Here is a 17,258-nt window from a genome sequence, read left to right as displayed (position 1 = left end):
ATACTAGGTACAAGTATACTAAACATAAATGAAAATATACGCACCATACAACTAAACACATAGTGTACAAGGGCAATCAAATATGCTACCTATCACACATGGGTCAAGCATCAGAGACACGCTACACATCACTTATGACGCTAGCATGTTAAACAGATACAGTAAATGGAAAACACATCATCTATATCAGCACATAACTACCAAATAGTCACATCCTCTAAACATGTTTCTAAGGCATGCTCAAAATAGCAAGGCATATAAACATGTAAGAATGATTATGCAAATAACAATCCTGCAAAATCATAAGCAAGAAGGAATGAAATGCCTCTCAAAAGGACAAACTTACTGAAAGTAAAGCCCAAAAACCTGAATAGTTCCAATCTCTCACCGTGAGGAAAGGAATCGTCTACTAGAATGAACTCTAAGGTCCCCGACATAAAAAATTTTCAAGTCTTTCCCAAGACTAGCTCAACCTAAGGTGGAATCCTAACGCCACATAAAACAACCAATGATGTAATAAATAGTTCCGACACTAGCCATTACAAAACATCAACAAGTGAATACCCCTCAAGACGCCAATGAGTTCGATGGGAATTCTACAGGATCCTATCAGAACTCTAACACACCCCAAGTCTCCGATGACGAGGGAGGGTAATTAATTTTACCTATGCAATTAATTACATGGAAACACTCACACCCCAACCTTAGCTCGTAAGAATAGTCCAAGGCAAGACAAAAAGAATCCTAGGTTAATGCACCTATCAGATCCCTAACCATCACTCTAAGAAGAAGAGCCACGAGAACCTTGCCATTGAGGCTCACGAAGACAAACCTCCCAATCCCCAAGGAAAGACTCGAGTTAATCTGACTCATCGTCCCATGACACTAGAAACAAGACCCCAATGACGTCATCACATCAAGGTCACCACGAAACCTCAAGAGATGATACTAACACCCTAGACAATCCCCGACCACATCGTGAAGCTATAAAGAAAAATGAGATAAAACGGTACCTCCTTGGCCCACGTCTCATCCCACCAGACAAGGACTATGACTCTACGCTCACACGAGCCTTACTCGTATCAACCGACAGACTAAAGTCTTGAAACACCCAAACCAACAAAATAGACAAGAAGGTTCCTGTCGTGAGGACATCACAAAATAAGTTTCCCCTACTCCAGGAGGAAACTCCACAAGACAAGAATGTATCCTAAGGGATATAACGGACTCCAAGAGACAATGCCCTAGCATTTATCTCAACCAACCAAGCTGGGACAATTCATAATGCCTAAACAAGACATAGAAATAAACAGCTACTAAGCAACATAGCAACGGACAACATACTTACACAAGGAGTAAAATCATATAAGGCATGTTGATACTCGCAACATACAGTCATGCTAAATGAACAAGTACGTATAACATGCTAAAGCAAACAAGCATATCCAACATGCTAAGCAAACAAGCGTGAAATAACAAACTAAGACAGCCAATCATATACAATGTACTAAAGTCAACAAACATATACGATATGCTAAGGCAAACAAACACATACAATACTGATGCGACCCGAGCATGTGCACAAAATAATGCACCACACTTTAGTTTTAGAAATGGTATCAAACGGGCATCATACTTTAAATTTATATAAAAGCCGCTTAACACTTATACCGTCAAGTATGAAGTGATAAAGGATCGTTCCTAAGGGATTGAACATGTGTTGGGATTAAACTTGGTTTCAAAGTTAGTTAGATTATAAAAGAGAGAGAGAGAGAGTTTGAGAGAAAAAGATTTTAGTAAAGTGATTAAGCTAGAATTCAATTGAAAGCATGGAAATAAAAATGACAATATAAGTAAATTAAACTAAGAATTAAAGAGATAGGAAGAGAGTCTTAGGGTTAGGATTCACCACTAAGCTCATGCAATTAACCATTTGCATTCAATTAATGGGGTAATCATTAGTGTAATCATAGATGTGGTCACATTATCATCACAAATCACAATTGTAAGCATAGATTATCAACATCAAGAATGAATTATCTACCTAATGACAATTAAACTAAAGTGTAGAACCCATTCAAGACTACATCATAACCTACCATACACATTCATAAATGTATCCGATAAGAGCACACATCAATCAAAAGGATAATACTAATTGTAATTAGAAGCATGGATTAACATAATCAAGCACGAATTGCCTACTTTACTATAATTAGCTAATGATAAGTAAGCTAAATTGTAGAACAACCCATCAAGATTAAGCCTTTATTCATCAAATTAATTGACAATTGTATCAAATAAGTATCATGCTATGGCCATCACTAAACACAATTACAAGAAGTATCTAGTATAGAATATAATTTTAAAGTAATCGCACATAGACATGCAAATTACATATAGAATTAATGAAAGAATTAATTCTTAATCATCTAATGAAGAATAAAATCCCTAATTAATCGTATATAGATAAACAATCAATTTAGAGATTTCAATGGAAGAATTCATCAATACAAGCCCTAATTTGTCAAATCAAGCATATATATACAAATAAATCACAACGCTATACAATTAATTACAACAGAATAATTCCCCAAGAAAAGAAATACAAAGGTTTAGGTTACATGAACTTAGGGCTCATCCAAGCCCTAAGTGAAGAACTAGCTCATAAAGGAGATGATCATGGTGGGCCAATCCCCATCTTTTGTCTCTTTCTTCTTCTTCCTTCAATTGTAGACAGAGACACTGTCAATCTTCTTGAAAACCTAGCTTTCTCCTTTTTCCCAGAGAGAACGTGATATATGACTTCCAAAAAAATTCATAAATTAATAATAAAAACTCCCCTCTAAAATGGGTCCTTGTTTTCCCGTTAATACAAACCCTATTAGAGCCAATAGGTTACAAAAATAAGCCTAAACATGTCAAACCTATAACTTAAATTGCTGCCAGAAGCTTGGTGTCCGGATGTAGTGTATGGAAGGCTTGCGTCCGGACGCAAGGAATGGTGTCCGGACGCATTTTTCTACTTCCTTCTGAATCTTGTCCTGATTTTCTGGTTTGACTCCAAAAATGCAGTAATGCACCGATTTAAATCCGTTTGAACTTTATTGCCCTGAAATACACATAAACATAAATTAGGACTAAAACATTAAAATAAGATAAATGCAAAGACTAAAATACCCTAACTTAGGTACTGAAATGTGTAACATTTATGCACTTATCAAATACGATAAGGTAAACAGGCATATACAATGTGCTCCAGTAAACAAGCATATATATATCATACTGAGACAGTTAAAGTAAACTTCGAAAGAGACATCCATATAAGCACGTAAACATATTATCAAAAAGCAACTAAAAACATAGAGTATGGCAACATAAGCATGATTTGCACCCGAAACCCATTGTCCCAAGGTTTTCGAACCCGGATGCTCTGATACCTCATATGACGGCTCTAGATTTTGCAAACCCAGTGTGTCCTGTGATGAACTGAAACGGATCCAAAATATGGAAGCTAAACATAAACAAGTCTATAGAGATGTACATCATCCTTAAGACACGAGAGTGGCCTTCCAAGGAATACTGTGACTCAGTGGAAGTGAGACCGAGGTTAGGGTTTTAAAACCCTCCAAGGAATGGACCAAAGGAAAAATAGTCATTATAAAATGAAATAGGTGCCACCGTGCACACCATTGGAAAGGCAACGAAAAATAAGCAAAGTTAGACTTAAGAATCGCTTGATTCGGAGACCGGACGGAAAAGATATGAAGATAGAACCAAACGACATCTTTCGATTAAGAGATACCACAACCCTATCTCACTAAAACTGGCATAACTCTCACTGTGATTTGTATATGAAAATGGAGTTAGTACCATTGGAAAGCTAACTCAAAATCATTGAGTTTAGGCTCAAGAATCACCCAATTTGCACTAAGAATAAAGGATTTATGACCATTTGAAGTCAGAGAAACAAAGTTGATACAAAACTTGAAGGAGAAAGAGAGCTAGGACATTTAGGTCGGCCAAAATGGCATTTTGTATGACCCCAAAATGACCACAAACCTGGAAAATGGAGGAAAAACACTTCAGTCGGCCGAAATAATGAATCGGTCGACTAGTTGTGGCCAAAACAGTACCTAAACTACTAAAATATGCATTTAAACTGTTCAAATGAAATCCTAAAGTCACCGGTCGACCGAAATGGCATTTCGGTCCATCTCGAACAAATGCAAAACCACTTGTTATGCACCAGAAATGATAAGGTTTCACCCAAGCCTCAATCCCCATCATGAAATAGTCCAAAAACAAAATTTAAAGATGTGCAAGTATGCCAACAAATGCACCTTACATATTGAAATGTGTAACAATGGCTCATGGCCTTAATACATGATAAATTCACAAAATCATATGCCAAACCTCCAATGCGTGAAAAATGCCTTTTAAAGGTAAACAATGCAACAACCAAAATTTAATGCAATTAAATGACCGTTTGGCCCTTGGTCACACTTCATGCATATTAAATGAGTCCTAATGGATGTGCTCATGCACACTTTACACCATCCAATTTGGAAATGAACCCTTAAAGGCTCGGATTTTCTTATTTTAGTCCAAAAATGCAATATTTGAAACTAAAATGCAAAACCTAAAACAAAATGGTGTTTAGCCCTTGGCTACACCTCATACATGGTAAATGAATGCCAAATGATAATTTTCATACACAATGCACACTCTGGTGCATAAATGACATACTAAACCCTAGTTTTTCATATTATTCACATTAAAGACAAATTTCTACATTTATGAATATACATGGGTTTCAAATAAAGTTTGGCCCTTGACCACATATCATATACATAAAATAAATGTCAAAAAGTGTGCTTAGGCACACATTACAAGTCTTAGGATAAAAACGACACTTTAACTTAACTATACATTACAACTTTAAAAGTAAAACTCGAACATGCTAACACTTGCATGTGAACAAAAATACATTTAAAGGAACTTCAAATCAACAAAACGACCTAAGAAAATTGTGCATCCCGAAACCACGTCTTCTTTCCTGAAAAATAACATGATAACTTTGGGGTAAGTAAACAAGTTACTAGTAGGGAATGAGCATGCATAGACCAAACTTTTTGCAAGTTTATCACATTAACGTGAAACAATTCAAAAGGTAATGCCACCTAACGTCTATGTTCCAAGGTGAACTAAGGGATCATCTCAAGCTACTCATGCAATTAAAATGAATTACGACATACAAATATACATGCTCGAGTATACAAAACAATGCTAAAACATGATATACAACATATACGCATACATCTACAAGTATACTAAACCATATTAAACAAGTTATGCAATGTCTAAGCATACATACACGAATATACAATTAATATGGAAAACTCGTAAATCAAGTATACAAGCACAAGTATACTAAGCTAAATGAAATCTAAATACACGAAGCAAGTATACGGTTTGAAGTATACTAAATGATATTTAAATACACAAGGCAAATACCAATTCACAAGCTACAAATAATCCATGATTAACAACTTGGAATTGATTACGAAATCAAATAATGGAAGGACTAGGATATGCGGCCACAAAGACCATACAAGTTATTCCGGGTAATTACGACCCACAAGGAACTACCTAGTGCGCACTTATGACTTAGAGAGACTCTTGTCCCCTTACTAGAGCAAAACGCTAGCCATCACATATTTCATATCCTTACAAGCTTTCCAAAATCAATAAGTTCAAAACTTACGCAAAATCAATAACCTAAACCAAACTTATAGAAATTAAATATTGCATAAAAGTCATTTTCCATGCACAAGTAAAGTTGAATCGACACAAACCATGTCCTAAAATTCAAGTCTAATTGGTATATGACATGTCAAGTCTTCAATATACAATTTATACACAAAGCAAAAATATTTTACAACAATTGAGCCATATTACCATCCTAAGCCACAAGTACTAAATAAGTTACAATTTAGTGACTAACTTTCAAGGTAATGAATTGTAATATTCTAATTAAGCTATATACCTACGCAAGAAATATTTAAACAAGCTTTACAAGACAATGATATCCTCTATCATGCTAAGTTCAATTACCATTTTAAGAGGTCACAAGTACTAATTCTACACAAGCCTAGTAACATGCTCACGAGGTAATTAAACATACTAAATTTCAAGAGGTTATCAACCTAACATGAAAAGTCTCTATATTTCAATTAAATTCCAAATAGACTCAAATTAATATATGTTAAAGGATATGGCACGGTCTTCACATATATTACATCCAATGTCAATTTAAGTAACTAAAACACTTAAAAATAAAATTAATTAAGCTAATTAATTAATTTTCTCTAGATTTTTAAACAACTCCAAATGACCTCAAATAAACATAGATTAAAGAACATACCAAGGTCTATTCTTATGTCACATTTGAAGTTGATTTCATACTAGTTACAACCATGTGAATTAAACTTTCTTACAAGTGAAAGATTAAATAAAAGTTTCACTACTTATTCAAATAATCCCAATTTAATATATGTTAATCAATATATCAAGACCTAATTTAATAGCATACCACAATTTAATTCTAAGCTATACACAACCATGAGAATTAAATCTTATATATAGAAAATAATTAAATTAAATTCTAAAACTTGAAAAAATGCATGCATACAAGTTGTATAAGCTTGTAAAACAATCATTACAACATTTATATAAACCTAAGACATTCCCTACCTCAATTTGAGATAAAAATCTTAAAAGTCACCAAATGAAAAGTGCTCCGAATCCAACGATACTTCAGGGTTTTGTCGGGGATAACACGGTAAACATTAAACCCCAAGGAAGTCACACCAAAATCCTAACTTGGCGCCAAACCCAAACGCAAAAAATGGCCGAAAACGGATTCTAATAAGGGTTAAAAGACCGCCTCGCTAAGCCCTACGATAAACACTAAGGCATCATAACATTTTACAAAAAGGAAGAGATCCAAAGGAGGAGAGAGAAGGTGGCAGCTGCCACGGATGCCGGCCAAGAGAGGGGAAAGAGATGAGAAAATTTGATTTTTCATTTACTAACCCCCTATTTACCCTAAAAGTGCCCAGAACGGGCTTCGCCGAGTCTGAAAAAGTGGAATTTGAGTAGACGCTCTCAAACGGCAAAACACCATGAACGAAAAACAACTGAAATGAGAAAAAATTAACAACAGAAGAAACGGCGTCGAAAATCGAGTCCCAAGCAGAGAGATATGCCCCAAAAAAATATGGCGGCAACCGGGTTCAAAAACTCGAAAACTGGGGAGATTGATAGCAAGACAATTCTAAGAGTACACGACTCGATAAAATGTGAAAATGAATCCCATACGAGGATTAAAGCACCAAGAAGACATTTTGCAATTAATTTTCATTAATTGCACAATGGCCCTAATGAGCGCTGAATATTGCATATTCGAGCCCTTAAATATACGTATGTTAAGACCTAAAGTGATACATTTATCCTATTTTATACTGATTTCTGTGTATTTCGTGTTTTTAGATACTTTCCCAAAGAAACAATTAAAACCGAACTTTCATGATGAAAAGATTGATAATCCGAAGCAAGCCGAGAGTCAAAATAGTGAATTTTGGAAGAGTTTAAGTTCAGAAGCTCGAGCCTTAGTTCTATGGCTCGAACACAAAATAAGAAATTCCTTAAAGGCAAGAAAGCTCGAGCTTTGAATTCATAGCTCGAGCCTAACTTAAGGGTGCTCGAGCCTTTTCCTAAAAGCTCGAGCACATGATGTGTCGAAATGTGAAAAGTTAATCCAAGCTCCCAGGACCTCGTGCCAAGTCTCAGGGATCGAGCACTAACACCCAGAGCTCGAGCTCACAGCCCCAGAGCTCGAGCCCAACATCTTGGGATCGAGCACCATGAAGAGAGGATCGAGCACTATCAATAAAAAGACATTTCAGAACAATTTTGCTCCTAGAGCTCGAACTCGAGCTTCAAAGCTCGAGCCTGAATCAAAAAGCTTGAGCACAACCAATCCGGGCTCGAGTATTGCTGAAAACTCTGAACCCGTTTTAGTAGTTTAGGTATAACTTTTGACTCGGAACTCCAAATTGAGCAAACTTAGCGGGTTTAAAAAGAAAACTCGAAGCCCGATATTTATGTCTGTAATAGCCATCTCGAGATTCGCACTCTAAATAGGTCAAAATGGCATTACAAAGTCAAAACAAGTTGCTGGCAGGTGACGCTCGATCTCTAGCCTTAACATCCTGAAACTTAAAAACACAAGCGGGAATTATATATTTTCACCTTTCTTTATTTCCTTTTGGGCTCAATTGTTACCAAAAGCTGTAAAACCAATCCAAAGGGGATTAGGACTTGTTCTCCACTATAAAAGAAGAGGAGAAGTCAACAGAAAATCATCTATTTTCTAGTTATTAATCTCTCTCTCACGACGGCTTTTAGGGTTTTGAAGAAGAAAATCTAAAAGGAGTTTTGGCAGTCCATGGCGATGAAGACCATAATAACACAGATGATACCTTGCATCGTCATGAATAGCTAATTCCTCTCTTAGGACATTGATATAGCCCGAATCCGAATATTATGGTTTGATTGTTCTATACTTTGGGAATTTAATATATTATGTATTTTGATTGCATGATTTTGGGTATTGTTTAATTCAATTGGTTTTTAATGATTACATAGTTTTTGAATGATTAATACCTTGTCTTAGATTTAATTATTCTTAAATTATATTCAACCTATTCTTATGGACGGTATTTGGTAAAGGCCTATTGGATATAAGAATGGAGATCATACAATGGTGTTCAAACGTTTTTCATGAATGAATATTTTCATAGTCTATGCCTAGGGAAAACAAATTATACTACAAAATTAGTTAGAAGTAGGTAGCTAGATAATTCGTGTCAACCGAAGATAGGTTATAGTTAATTGAAATTCATGAAACATCTTTCTTTAAAACCGAATTAAATGAATGTTATTGAGTTTAATTTCATATGATACACAATTATTGAAATCCCAATGTTAAACAGTTGACCATAATATGAGGTTTGTGGTGAAGTCAATCCCTAAGTATTTCTTCTCGTGATCTCAATCATTTTATTCCGTTTATTCTCTTTTATGTTATTGAATTACAACACAACACATAAACCAAATCCTCTTTCTAAATTAAAATAGTATTAATTGAAGACTCGATAAACCACCACAGTCCTTGAGGTTCGACACCCTCAACATAGCCCTATCCTACAAGGATTCGTTCTATTGCGAGTGGTAATTTATTATTGACACATCAATTTTTGGCGTCGTTGCCGGAGACTATGTCACAATTTTGTTGAGTACGAGATTAATTCTGGTTTAATTTATAGTTTTAGGACTTTCTGATATCTCACTTTATTTCTTTTTCTTTTCAAGTGCAGGAATCTAGCAGTGAGGACGAAAATGCCTAAGGAATAGAAGCTTTGGTTTCAGAACCTTTTGTGAGTTTTTGTTGTTTTTCTTCACTTGAATTTTTTTTTTTTTTTTTTTTTGTTACTACTTGTTACCATTAAAATTTGATCAGCAGTCAATTATAATTATAATCAACCATTTGCAATAGCACAAATCATTGTAAAATTGGACTATCGTATGGGTAAGTCGAACCATAGGGATTGCTAGTTTATGGCAACCGAGATTTTAAAATCACTTTTAGCTTGATGAAAGAGGTGTAAGGTTTTGTTTGGTTTGTCACTTGGTACTTGGAATTAAAGATTGCATAAAACAATAAATTGAAGGAAATTAAGAGGAAATAAACTTAGGTAGAGAGGACTAGGGAAGTGAATCAACTACCAACCCTATACACATGCTAGCTTATGATTAATTTGGGAAACAAATTAGATATATATGGCAATGAGATGTAGCAATTCAAGATTACTACACTACCTTCAAGAATTTCATAGAATCAAGAATTAAGCATAATCCCTCAAAGTTCCACATGCTTGACTACCTAAATTAGAGTGTAGCTTCACATATTCACTAAGTTAGGGACTATCAAACCCCTCAATAACTATGGTGATAGCACATGGAGCCAAGAATCAAGAAAAGTCCATCAAAGGGGGACCCTAAGCCATGGACTAACAAGGTTCTCAAATACATGCCAATAAAAATATTTTCACAATCTTATTTCCATTGTCACTATGAAAATGAAAGCAATATAATCATGAGAGGTAACAATCAAAGACAAGATAATCAACTCAAAATGATCATTTATAGACATTTAAGTCCATTACATCAAATGCGAAGCTCTAGATCATGAAAATACCATATACACACTTTATTTCCCAAATTTAAACCAAAACTAGGACATGCTTACAAGAAGGGCTTCATCACCTCCCTAGAAAGGGAGTTAGTTACCTATAGATACAAAGGAGGAAGGAGAAGAGATGGCCACACCTTCCATTTTCGCACCTAGAGGTCAAGAACAACATAAACCCTCAAGAACTCAATATTTCTCTCTTTAGAACCCCTTACAATATTAGATATGTTTATTGCATGGTTCAAGCCTTCTATTTAGCCAAAATATCCTCCCAACAACTCTATTTTTATGGCCCAAAATCCCTAGAGAAGTGCAGAGAAATCCCTTGAATCAAGGGGATAACATTGGGTGAAACAATGCAGCCCACGACCTCTGGCGGGCGTCCGCGAGGTGTCAGGGTGGCTTAGAGGTGCCCTTGGCGGGCGCCCGCAATTCAGCGCGGGCACCTGCGAAGTATCGGGTGGCTTGGAATTGCCCTTAGCGGGGGCTCGCAGTTCAGCGCGGGCGCCTGCGAGGTATCTGGGTGGCTCGTAGTTCATGGCGGGGCCCGGCAAAATGGAAAGTTTCTGGACCAATTGGCGAGTGTCCGCAATGCTCCTAAGCACCACTTTGCATCTTGAATTGATTTTGGCTCAGCTCAATGACGTGATCATCCTCCTTAGCGCTTTTTACAGGGATAACCATGAGTTCAATGGATCACTGGCTTGGCCAAAATGAAGGTCCCCGGCAACGGCATGCTTTGATTCTTCAAGAACTCATCAAAGCCTCTCTTATAACTATCTTTGGGGAACTAACCTGAAAGCAAACAAAAACATTCAAATGAAGCTAATATATATAATATGATTAACTAATGGACTTAACTAATGCAAATAAGGGCGCTTGAATATGCAATATTCGGCGCTTATCAAAATTAGCTTAAATTGTTAGGAGAATTCTCTAAATCAAACATGGCTAATAATGGTGATAATACAAATGGAGCACATGTGCCACAAATACCTATTCTTCCACCAAAACCACAATTGAGGGATCACTTCATTCCCACCTCATATACATTCCCTTGTTGCATTCAATTTCCATAATCTGATGAAACCCACTTTGAGATCAAGCCATCTATGATCCAAATACTTCCAACATTCCATGGGTTTGCTACTGAAGATCCCTATAAGTATATAGATGAATTTCTGGAATTGTGTTCAACTACCAAGTTGTCCACTCTCTCTGATAATGCTTTTAGGATAAGACTCTTCCAATTTTCTCTCAAAGACAAAGCTAGAACTTGGTTGCACTCCCTACCTTATAATTCCATAAGCACATGGGATAAGTTGCAACAAGAGTTCTTGAAAAAATACAACATTGTGGGTAAAACCATACAAATGAGAAGAGAGATCATGGCGTTCTCCCAAATCCCGGGTGAACAACTCCATGATACTTGGGAGAGATACAATGATCTTATGAGAAAGTGTCCACACCATGATATTGCTAAATGGCATTTGGTGCAAATCTTCTATGATGGATTACATGATTTACATAGGAACATGGAAGATGCTTCTAGTAATTGTGGTTTCCTTCATAAGAGCCCAGATGACGCTTGGGAACTGTTTGAGGCCCGAAGTGAAAAAATTTTTCAACATGCTTTTTCCTCTCGGTGTAGGTCCATTCCTAGTATCTATAAGGTTGAAAATATTTATGAAGTTGAGAAATCTAAAGAGCTTGCCACTCAAATGGAAGTGTTGAACAAAAAGTTTGATCAAGTTTTATCAACTATCAGTACTCTTAGTTCTTCTCAGCATTCCTCTTTGCCAAAAAAGGTGTGTTACGTCTATGCTAGTCCATTTCATTATGTTACCAGTTGTCCTCTCTTAGGTCACTCTTTTGAAAATCCACAAGTGCAAACCAATGCTGCATTCTCCAGTTCGGGTTACAATCCAAATTCCAATACATATAACATTGGCTAGAGAGATCATTCCAATATATCATAGCAGGATCAAAGCCAAGGCAATACTATTCCCCAATCTCAGGGACAGTACCATAATTCATCCAATCCTCTGCAAAATAATTCTTTCAATCAATCTTCCATCTACTGTCCTCCTCAATTTAGAAACCAAGCTATTCCTGATCCTCCTCCTCCTAGGTACTCGTCTGAATTTGAAGAGAAGGTTTTGGCTGCAATTAATGATTTCAATTCCACCACTCAATTGGTACATTCCCATTCCCAATCTATAGCCAAGATAGAGATTCAAGTTGGGCAAATAGTTAAAGTGTTGACTCAAAGAGAGAAAGAAAAGTTGCCTAGTCAGCCAAATGTAAATCAAGTCAGGCAAACTTACATGATTTATGAGACTAATCCTTCAAGTTCTCGTCGTGAGCAAGTTAATGCCATCACTACTTTGAGGAGTGGAAAGATCATTAATAATCAAGTTGAGGAAAAAGCGGTAGAAAAAGAGAGGCGTAGGATTCTTATCAATCCCATTCTTCCAATTTCACATCCCACAGATGTTCCCTCATATCCTACTCCATCAAGCTCTAAAGGAGTTGAAGGTGAAGTCACTTCTTCATCTACTCCCAACCTTGAGACAGCATATGAGCCAAAAGCGCCTTTTCCTCAACGTCTCAAAGGACCCTCTTACTTTGGTAAGCAAGGAAAGAAAATCCAAGACATGTTGAATGTCTTTAAACAACTTGGTGGTAGTGGTGGTCGGTCGTCTCTACACCACAAGCTTAAAGAGCATGTGCATTATAAGGCGAGGCCCAAGAGTTTTACATTTATAGAAGCCTACATTTATAGAAGTCACTACTACCTTTCACTAAAAATATAGCTAGGGCAAGTAGGGATCGTCCCAAGGGATTATGAGGATCAAACAATGTCGTAGAATTGTTATTAGGGCTAGTTGGTCGAGTGATCAAACAATTGGTTGGTTGGTTGATTAAATAGCAACTAAATTAAACTAAGTGATAGTAAAAAATGCAATTAAGAGTAAGTAAGAGAGAGAGATCTTGGGGTTTAGAGATCACCACCAAGCAATGCATTTCTATAGCATTGATGAGTGATTAATGAGGGCAAATGGTGTGTTGCAATATTGATATGTGTGTGTTTGGTTGATTCAACAAGCAAGGATGACTAGTTAAGCATATATTGTCTAAACATCATGTGAATAGCACAATATATCTAAGCAATGAAGCATATATTGTCTAAACAACATGTGAAAGGCACAATAGATCAAAACAAGTCATTAATCCTTTCATTAAGCTCACAATCCAAATACAACACAAGGATAGAGACATATGCTACTTGCATTCAAAAGCTTTGATCATCAAACAACAAGCATAGATTGTCCTCCCATTTAACACTACACTACAACTACACTACATCTACACTACTAGGATGAAAATAAACTAAGGAAGAGGCACAATCCATCAAGAGATAAGTATGAACCATCAAGAGAATCACAAAAGCATTCCTTTAAGCACTATGTTTTGACAATCTCCAAATCTATAGCATCAATACACATAAACATGCATCAATAACATAAAATCTAGAGACAAGTACATGAACATCTATTCTAGTATACATAGACATATGGGATAGAATGAAATGATCAATTGAAAGCATTAAACCACATAAATCATTGAATAAACAAGATCTATATATATCAAAGTGTCAAAACATCAATTACAACACTAATCCCTCAATGATACACAAGATTAAGATATAGAAAGCATACTTGGGGCTAACTCTAGCCCAAGAGGATGTCTAGCCACTCATAGTGATGTTGTTCCAACCCTCAAGGGCTAATTCCATGGTTAAAATCTGCTCCTTGTTGATGAAGAACTCCAACGGTGTCTCTAGCCTCCTCCTCCTCTAAGCTTGCTCTCCAAGAGATGATATGAAAATAATGTTGGCTCCCTCTCTAAAAAGCAATCCTTATCCTTATATAGGTAGGTCAAAATGACACCCAAAATGAGCTAGGGTCGTGCACACAATATTCCCTAATGATTGGATAAAGGACAACTTTCAATGAGATGAAATTTTAACTTTTTCGCACTGGAGTAAGTTCGATCGATCGAACCTTAGACTTGGATCCATCAAACTGGCTGAGATCTATCGAACTTAGGCTGGATCAATCCAACTGGTTGAGCTTTTTGGGAAAAGACAAATCCAAGATATTTTGAAGAGATATTTATGAGAAAAGGACAAAAGTGGTTAGTAGGTGGTACAGCTGTGGATAGGATCAATCATTTGAATAAGGACAAAAGTGTTCGATCGATTGAAGGATGGTGTTGGATCGATTGAACTTTTGGGACTTTATGCTTTTGGGCCAAGGCTTAGATCTATCTTGAAGTGCTAAGATCGATCATTGTTCGATCGATCGAACCTTGAACCTTTGGCTTCATTTGCTTCCTTCTTTCTCCACTTTGCTCCTTTCTTTGTTTAATCCCAGAATTGCTTCAATTAAGCTCTTATTTGGCTAAGTTAGCTTATTTTCGGGATAAGTGCCTGAAAATGGAAATAATACGAAATCAATCTAAAACGATAAAGTAAGATAGATAAAGGTACTAGAATGCCTAAGCTTAAGGGGTTTAAATACGCACTTTTCAGCTCTCATCACACCCCCAAACTTAAATATTGCTAGTCCCTAACAATGAACTAGAAAGTAAAGAAATGAAATGAACAACTATACAACTATGAACTAGAAAATAATAAATGGATAACGCCACTTTTGTAGGGAACACGATTGCACTTAGCATATGCAACAAGCCTTTTAAACCCCTAGGTTACCCCAAGTGGACAAGTGAAGTCTAGTGAGAGTTTGCAGAAATGGTATACACAAACATTAAGCTCATTTTTTCAAAAGAGGCACCAATATTGCAAACAAGCATTGGGAGAAAACTACCTGAAGTATGCAATTTTTTAACCCTTTCCAAGCAATCTCCCAAAACCTCAACATCAAGTAAACAAGTATGGTCCTCTACACATTAAAAAAATGATCATGCAAATCAAAACAACTCTAAAATCCTTTTTGAGTGGACCGGCATCAAATGTGTTGCTATCTTAGCCAACTAAAGAATTAATTACATCCTTACCCTCAAACTAGAACACAAATCTAGTACCGATCATCAAGACAAAAAGTGGACATTTTATTAAAGCTTTATTGTTCTAGGTACGCTTATTCTTTTCACTCATCATTTTTTTTTTTTTGTTTGGATCAAAGATGGAAGTATTGTGCAATGTGTTGATCTATTAAGCTTTATAGTGATTCATGAAGTTGAACGTTAGGTCAATGACTCATAAACCTGGCGGCTTTAGGGCATTAGGCATTTAAATACCCCTACGGACTTACAAGCTCAAATCAACTAGGTTACAAATCAAGACAACAACCATCTAATCATTTCCTACTTCTCACCTTTTGGGAGAAGTTCTCATTTTTTTATTGCTTTTGCAACCTTTTTTTTTTTTTTTTAGAAAGTTCAATTATTAACCTAGAGTTTGGGCCCTCCACCTTTCGGTGTAAGAAGTTCAGTGCTTGATGAGGCTAAAATCCCGGCTACTTAGTGAAAAGGGGTTGTTATCCACCATTATCAAGAATGAAAGCTTTCAATGCACTACTAGCTCAATTGGGATATAACCAATTCAATAATCAACAAAGCATGTACCCCACAAATGAATGCTAGGGTGTGCCTGTGCTAGTGTAGAAGATTAGAGTAAATCTCAAAACAATCACAAACTCAAGATGATGTGGACCACAAGTGCAAGCATGATATCAATTTTCTGAAAAATTTACTCCTAAATGGCATCCCTAAGGCATACAAGGAGTATTGAACTCTCAAATCAATCAATTTTTAAATTTTAAGCATTATAGTCCTCAAAAGATCAAAATCATAGCTAGATACGGACCAATCATAGAAATATCCCTCAAATACACAAGTCATGCTCAAAATTTGAATTTAAAACTAACACTGTAAAACACCATTCCCCCCAAACTTAAATGGCACAATGTCCTCAATGTGCAAAGAGAACAAAGGAAAGAGTATACCAGTGCAACTAAGCAAGAATGATCGGGACTGAATTATCCGAAGTGGGTGGCATGGCCCCCCTAAATTTGGGATGAACTATGGTCCTGAAAATTGGCACTTGGATAAACTCATCAAATAACAAAATGAGATAATCAGTGCACAGTGGTCATGCAAGTGTAAATGGGATAAACAGATAAAGAAATGAGAGAGGTGTAAGGGTGGTCCTGAAAATTGGGTAACACTCTCTCACTGAAGTCACTGTGATGCACCTGATAGAGTCAAATATACAGATATGAGAATATAATCATATGACATCCATAGCAAAAATAGATATATATAAAACAGATAAAGTGCAGGTACAACAAAAATATCAAGCCGACGGACCAGCTGTAAAAATAATAATGTACAATGACAAAAGTAAAGTATCAAAAGGAAAGAGGGATCATGAGATAGAAAAGACTGGGAGCTCAGGAGGATGAGGTAGGACGGGCAGGTCTGGCTCCGCGGATGTCTCTGGATAAATCTCTAAACATGGTCACGATATCCGTGCAGAAGGCAGCAAAATCAGATCTGTGGGCTGTGAGGTCAGCTCGGAAGGCAACAACAGTATCCTCAAGCATCTGCAGACGTACTCCAAAGCCGGGGGTCATATCTGGAGTCTCAGGCATAGATGAATCAGAAGAAAGCTCCTGAGTCTGCTCCTGCTCATGAATGGACGACCTGGCTAGAGAAACCTGCTCTACGTCGTCTACAGGGCGCTCTAAGTCTGTATCTAAATGTTCGGCAGCTGGATCGACTGGTGCGTCATCCGCTGCGGGATGTGTTGCTGCTACCTCTACAGGTGCCGGTGCCTCTGCCTGGGCCTATGCTTGTGCCTCCTCTAGCTCTAACTCTACTGTAGCCAGTACCGCGTGGTCCTGTAGCCTGG

The sequence above is a fragment of the Cornus florida genome, unplaced genomic scaffold (genome assembly GCF_030987335.1).
Source record: "Cornus florida cultivar Cherokee Brave unplaced genomic scaffold, ASM3098733v1 CherokeeBrave_3.0.0_Hap2_Chr06, whole genome shotgun sequence".
Lineage (NCBI taxonomy): Eukaryota > Viridiplantae > Streptophyta > Magnoliopsida > Cornales > Cornaceae > Cornus > Cornus florida.
Note: the sequence above shows the minus strand (reverse complement) of the source record.